Below are 7,999 nucleotides of genomic sequence, written 5' to 3' on the forward strand. Positions count from 1 at the left end.
ACCCGGGGCAGGGTTAAAGCCCCATGGGGTGGTGTTAAAGCCACCCGGGGCAGGGTTAAAGCCACCTGGGGCAAGGGGATGGCCACCCAGGGCGGGGGTCCCCCCCCCCCCCCCCCCCCCCCAAAAAAAAATAATATTTCTTTGGTAGTAAATACCATAAACACCATTACAAATACAAGAAGAAAAAGAAGGACTTCTCTTTGAGTGTCTTTGTGCCTCTGCATTGTCCTTGCAAAACTGCTGTCTTAATCCACTTTTTCAGTCACAATTGTTTTAGCCCTTAACAGGACTTCCCTCATTTCTTCCACTTAAACTTGATTTTCCCTAAATAGTTGAAGGACGCTCAGACAGCATCACATTAATTTCAGTGGACATTGAGTTTTATCTAATTCAGCAAGCCAGCCTTTGTTAATTAGGCCTCACAGGACGAGTGATTGTAAAGAACATCTCTAACTGTCACTGATCAATACCCACAACAGAAGCAGTTCTAGCAGTCAATTACTTGTGTTTCTGAGAAGGAAGAAGGGTCCTATTCTTGTTAACTCCCTACACTTTTTTAAAATCACAAGGCCCCTCAGCCTACCTTCCTATCAGGTTCAAACAGATGCATATAAATTTTAGTTCCTCCTTCTAATGCTGCGGCAGGTTCATTCACAGCAAAGTCCAGGGCAGCCCAGCAGTGCTGTTTAGCAACATCTTATGCTCCCAAAGCCGTGAGCTTGACTGATGGGGAAGTCAACACTCCAACAACACTAGCAGAGATTCACTGTTTAAAGCTAGAGACATGGGCTCTGTTTGATTAGGTCCCAGAAGAATAAGCATATGGAAAGTAATTTAATGTAATGCTACCCTGCAATCCTTCAGAGATAAAGAGAGAGGAAGGAAAAAACCAGATCACAGCCATTAGCATTTGCTGGTCATTTATTTCAGTGAGGATATATAAATACATATGCATTTGTATATAAATTAGAACTTTGGGCGCTTCCAACAATTGAAAATATTCCTTTCCACCTTCTAGAACCTGTTTTTCAATAAGCTCCTGTTCCTCTCTGGGCGAGGGGGGGTGGGGGGTGGTGTGGATCATGAAGCTGTCATTCTTGTCATTGAGGACTTAGGGTTAAAAAACCCCAACTTTCTAAAACCATCACTGCGTTGTTATAAAACATAATAAATAGCTAATCACTCTAAAAGAACTGGGTGGGAAAATGTTTTCTCTGTTCATGGGAGAGTCATGAGAATTTAGAAGTTTTCTCATTGCACATCATGCATTTTCAAAACCAACTGGTAACAAACTGAAGTGCAAGACTGTAAAGAGACTGTCTCTTCACTACTACACTGAAAGTTCAATGTTTAGAAGTGGAATTAAGTGTGGAAAAATATTTTCTTTTTTTTCTCCATGAGTCCTCTTTGGAGCCTCCTCTAAACAGCTGTTTCTAACGGTGTACAGAAAAATATTTCTTGTTAAGTTATAGGTGAGGGATTATATGTTCTGTTGCAATACTAAATGGAGTTATTAGCAGAAAGACTAAACATTCAGTAGAAGATAAACACACTTCAGTCTGGGTGTTTAAAGGTGAGCATGCCAAAATGCCTAGCAAAGTCGAAGGACACCTGAACAACACACTTAATTGAGTTCAGAGCACAATTCAGCCATTAGACACTCAGTTCAGTTGCCCATGCATAGAAGGCTAGTGTCTGAATACAGAAATCTGAGATGCCTAAGGTATCCTGCCAACCCTCCAGCTGTTGCCACAGAAGAGCATGTCTCACATCAATTTTGTGACGCATCTGCCAGACTTGTGCAGATGTCATGGATACTGTAAGGCATAGATCTAGACACATATTTGTGGGCAATAACATTGAACCAAAGATGTTTACATGAGAGTAAGGTGAATTATCCTCTCACCTCCATTGACTTTGTTTGTTAGGGATGGGATCTGCTTGGTTTTTATATCATCATTTGAAATTCCCTAGGAAGTTTAAGACATCTGCAAAAAAATCTAAGATATCTGGCTGGAAGATACAAGACTTACAGAGGTCATGCACCCTTTTGAGCAGCAGCTGTTGGCTGGGTGGGACACGAGCAACATATAAAAAGATTGGATCTTTTTCTAAGTGTCTTGATAGTAATAAGAGCATAGATACCTAATTTACTTGTGACACCTGAATTTAGGTATTTTAACGTTGACTTGAATTCCCGTCAAAGTGAGACAGGAAAGTATTCACTTATGTGCTTTACAGTAGTGTCTATAGTCTCCATCTACTGGAGTATGTGGCATTATCATGGCTTCATGCTGATCTCCCAGGACTGATTTATCAGGTTGGGGCTATTCAGGCTCTGTATCATATAATTGTCGAAGCTCTGTGGTAGCTCTGATACCTGTATGTCGTACTAGTAGCAGTTAGAGTAATAATAGGAAATATAAATCTAAAAAGGATTGAAGCTGTAGATACTCTGGAACATGTTGTTGCTGGCAAAAGAATGAGAAATCAAACCTGATAAATGTTAGACAAGGGTCAAATTTAAAACTGTAGAACAACCTGAAAATTGTTGATATATCTAATAGGTAGCGTAGAAATTAAAGAGGTGACAGGTAATAATTATAAAATTAAATATAGAAATAGAAATATAATCTAATGTAGAAATTAAAGAGGTGACAGGTAATAATTATAAGAAAAATAGAATTTTGAATGTAAGAGCCATATCTTTGACTGCTGCACGTTAGCATGACTGTTATGCACAATTTTTCAAGATAAGGTCAGGCTAACTGTCCACCAAAATCTAATTTTTTATGCAATTTAGGAAATTTGGGGGCTTAAATTTATGAAGTTGCTAATGCATAAAATGTTCTACCTGCAAGTCTGTGCATCCAGTTTTAATCCCATCGATACACAAATTCAGATACATGACTGCACATTTCACTAGGGCATGAACGTTATGATGGACTCCTGGTATTTTTTACACATCTGCCTCCTTAAATTTATCTGAAAACCACTTATTTCCAACTTCTTGCTCTCACCATACCCCTAGTTTCATACTGGTTTTGTATCTTACCTGTTAAATGTAAGTTATATTTAAGTTTCAACATGTAGCTAAATGACCTTTTCTCATTTTCTCATAAATAGCCTTCACTTGGTTGTTGTCTGCCTGTTCATCTCTCATTCATGTCTGTTTATCTTTTTTCCCCAGTGTGTCACCCTTCCTGTACCACTGGAATGATCATCTATCTCTGATGTGCCCTTCAAGCCCATTTTTTCCAAGAATCCTCTCATCCATTTTCTTTTTAATACTGAACAGCCTGTTTTATTTGCACAGTTTCTCCTGATATATCATCTTTGTCATGCCTTTCAGACACTCTAACCTATGTGTGTCACGGAATATTTTGTGACGTCACTGCATTAGACCTCAGATATTTAAAAAAAAAAAAAAAAAAGAAAAATGGAGACTGTTATTTAATGTCTCAGTGGTTCTAGTAGTTCTAATCAAAGCATTTGTTTTAAGAAGAAAAAGAAGCTGTTCAGAGTATGTATAGTTGTGAGACTCTCATTCAAAAATGTGTTTTTTCCAAATGAAAAGATATGTTCCTGTTTTATCTATGTCCAATTTCAGAGTATTTTTTTGTGTCTTCCACAATGGTTGAATATCACAAACACCTATTGTGGATTAAAGAAATGCTTTCCTTATTTTATAGGTAAACTCCATTTACTCCTGCAAGTTAACACAAACCCATCCTCCTAAAGCTTAAAACAAAAGGACAGGTCTCAAAACAGCTTCCAAAACAATTAAATACTATATTCAAAGGTACTTGCAAAGAACTCTAAGAAAACAACTATTTTCTTATACCTTGTATTAAACATTTCAAATCCAAGTTGACCTTAAATTGCAATGTAGTATTATGATTGTAAACAGAGATATTACACTATTTACAGTAGTTACTGAGACAGAATACATGACCTTGAGAGCCTGAGAGATTTAAAAAATTCTTTGCCAAGTCACTGCTGGCATAAAAAGCTATCCTAAAGGAAAAAAAGACAAAAAAAAAAAAAAAAGACTGCTATTTATTATGATAATGAGCAGAGGTTTTGACAATAGTGTCAAATGTTTCACATCTAAAATAAAATAAAAGTTTTGTAATTCCTCTTTTAAAACAAATCAAATTGCACAGTACTGTTGTTATGCAGATTAGATCTATTAAAAGCACTATTTTCAAGCTTCAGGGTTTGCAACTCCAATACAAAATCTTAATATATTAAAGTGAAAAATATTGTATTATGTGCCTTTATGTCTTAGAAGTTCACAGAGTGATAAAGGAAAAAAAATGGCAATTCGAAACAATATGAGCTTTTTTTTCAGTTTTAAAAACATTAAAACCAGACTATGAAGACAATAAATTGCAAAACACAGATAATTTATAATGGTAGTGCAAATCTGTTTCCTCAACATTCAGTTTCGTGTATGAGATATAATACACACATTATGACTGAAGAAACATCCCAGGACAATTACGAAATATTTAGGGCTTAGGAACATTGTTTGCACCTCTCCACAGCTAATACAAGCTTAATTCTAAGACATCTGCTTCAAATCAAATGACAAAATTCTTAAATACAGATTTTATATATATAAATATATAATATATAAACCTATATATATCACACACTAAAGGATTTTTTTTATTATTTCAAAGTAAGATTTTGGCAATATAAATATGGTAGAGTAGTAATTATTTTAATGAGGTCTCACAGATGATCTGAACATTGTGCCAGGATCCAGAACATCATAGCTTTTAAAATTTCTAAATAAAATGTTCCATGAAGAGACTACTCATCCCCACACCCCGGTCCTCTATCCAAGATTTTTCTCTAAAATGAGTTTGACTTATAGTCAATAGTATAGATAAGGTTTCAGCAGAATGACCCAGAACCTGTGTACTACTCTTGGCCTTTAGGCTACACTTAGTTACCTTGCATTCCAAGAACTATTTGTTAAGAAAAAAATGTATAAGGTAATAAATGGTTTTAAAGTTGACTACATCAGAGCAAAGCAGATAATCACAAAAAAGGTTTATACTAAGTACATTTAAAAACCATGAACATTGTAATAAGACATCAAAACAGAAAATTGAATGAACACAAAAATCTACCACAATTGTTTCCTTGTCTTTGAAAGTAGTGTTTGAAGGTTCAAAAAGCAAATCATCATTCAACAGAATGGCCTGTGTGGAAACTGCTTTGTATGACAAACCAGAGCCAGTAGGAGTGCTCGCAAGAGTAGAAACAGGACAGAGACTCAGTTCTGATCAAAATAGATCTTGTTTAGTTGAAAATGGTCCTTATTTTCAGGAGTAGGGTGGGGAATAAACATTAATACTGAAGTTACAAAAAAGTTAAGGATATATGGGTTTTTTTCATGAGGAGAAAATTACACTTGTATGTCATAGTTGTTAAACATCTGCCTTGAGTTTAATAGTATAGTCTCCCATAAAAAAGCCAGTGCAAAATATGAGACCGCCTACCAGCAACTGTTTCCATGTATTACCCTGACCATTTCATCATTATTTCATATTTTCCAAAAACTTAACTTAAAAAAATAAACCACCAAATCTTAGAAGCTGTCCCACCAGAACAAAAAAAAAAAAAACAACCCACAATCCCCCCCCCAAAAAAACCCCCAACAAAACAGAGAAGTGAGTTGCCATCTAATTCTTTAATGAGGAAGAAATGCAAATTTTTGCACGTGTAAGGCTTTAAAAAAATTCCAACCCTCCCAAAAAAGTTTATGATGCATTCCCAGAACTCCAGCTATTATTAACATTTTGATAGTAAGTCTGTAAAGGGAAATATTGGAAAGATTAATTATGACACTACATTGTTATCCAGTTATGTGCCATCACTTAAAATAAGTGAAAAACAGCAACTGTTTTTCTCATACTTCAATAAAAAGAAAGACCTTCAGGCATTTTGGTAAAAATCAAAATATTTTACCACTATGTATAATGCAACTCATTTATTAAATGATATTATCTTTTGTGTAATCACATATAAAAAAAGAAGAAAATTAGCATTAGAGGCCTGAGTAGCTGATGAATTGTGTTAAGTTGAATAAGATTTAGCAATAATGTTTGTATAAAGAAAATGTACTGTTTACTTTTGGTTGAGAGCTCAACTAGCAGCTTTTTTCCTCTGATAAAGAATGTTGTCTACAGAGCTGTTACTAAAGAATCATAAGATCATGTATTTTGGTCTGTAACTATGAAGACAGATTGCATGAAAAGCATCTTATTGCCATTGTTTCTTTCCTGCATTACTTTCTTCTCTGAGGTCATAACAACTTCTTCCATCTGCTACTGTTTATATTGGATTCATACTATTGAATGTTCAGTTTGAAAGCAAAAGCATTGCAAATAAGTACTAATTCTAATTGAATAACTGAAATTCAGTCTTCTTTCTTTCTATGAGATTACATAGAAACAACATATAAGAGAATATTTTCCATTAGAATATCCTCAGGTTAGATTTCTGTTTCAATATTATTCATTATTTTACATTATACAGCAAACTTCTCATGAATAAAGATTATTTTCTACACTCACATAGTTTTGATCCTCTCAGAAGTTATAAGAAAAATAATTGTACATTTTTATTCTCAGTGATGCTATTTTTTATCTTTTTTGGTTTAATCCATTTTTGGAAGCTGCTGATCTTCAGTAGAAAATCGGACACTCAAATAGACAAACCTTTGTCTTTTTCTTCAATAATATTTAAGAAACATTGCAGTGCAACAAACACCTACTGTGGAGCATCAAGATTATTTTGAACTGTTCTTGAAACTCAACAGTTCCAAATGCACACACTGAGCAAATTCTAAATAAGGCTGACAGAGTGGAGAAAGGTCTGCAAAGATTATGGGGCTGATGACCTTGTTTACAGTTTTCTTTCATCCCAAAATGTCTGTGATACATGGAGTTAGTAATACAATATAAAATTTTGCCCTTATGCAGCAGTTTTCATCTGAGGTGTCAAAGAAGTTTACCAACACACAATTCATCTCTGTAGCATTGCTTCAGTATATCTTTTTCCACCCAATTACTTAAGGTGAGCGGAGGCACATAAGAATATCTACTTTGCAGGCACAAAGAATGGAAAACAATGCAATGATCTAGGATGTACCCCTGCCTCTAAATTCACTGTCAACAGTATCTGAACTATTTCTAAGATATATTTATCTATTCCTTTTTTATTGCGTACATATGTGCCTCCTGCAGGATACTCTACAACGTTCCTGGGCAAGCTAATTTACTGATTAGCTATAATTTGATTAGGAGGTTTCACTTAAGTGTCAAAACTAAATGCTGCTTGGAATGATTGATTTCAAAGGCAACTTCTATTTTCTTTGAACATGGAAAATAATTAATTCCTCCTATTTTAACAGCTCTTTAATTTATTTAAAACCTATTAGGTCTTATTTTGGTCATTTATTTCCTAAGCTTCCATTGATCATTCGTTTTGTTTTCCTGAAGACATTTTCAAATTGTTGGCCTTCAGACTTCTTCAGGTATTCAGTCCAATACTGATATAGTATATACTTTGCAATAATATTTGTATTTGTATATGTATATAACAGCTGGATATTTGTTTCTTTACAACATGATATTACTAATGCTGCAAATTACTGTAACTACTACATTGTTTTCTATTACAAAGACCCCAGTGACATCTCAGTGATAACTACCTGGAGTAGTTACCCAGCTTTATACCCTTTTAGAAGTTTCATCTAAAATATTTCTGTAAATTCTATGTGATACATCATGTTTGAGAGACACTGTCAGAATCCTAATAAACTCAAAACATAAAGTGCGTGTTTCTTCTTATTTTCCTGAAAACCCTGTTTTGTTTTTTATCATAGAATCATAGAATCATAGAATGTTTTGGGTTGGAAGGGACCCCTAGAGGTCATCTAGTCCAACCCCCCTGCAGTGAGCAGGGACACCGCTAACCA

Source organism: Egretta garzetta, unplaced genomic scaffold (genome assembly GCF_000687185.1).
Source record: "Egretta garzetta isolate BGI_Z169 unplaced genomic scaffold, ASM68718v1 scaffold125, whole genome shotgun sequence".
NCBI classification, from domain to species: domain Eukaryota; kingdom Metazoa; phylum Chordata; class Aves; order Pelecaniformes; family Ardeidae; genus Egretta; species Egretta garzetta.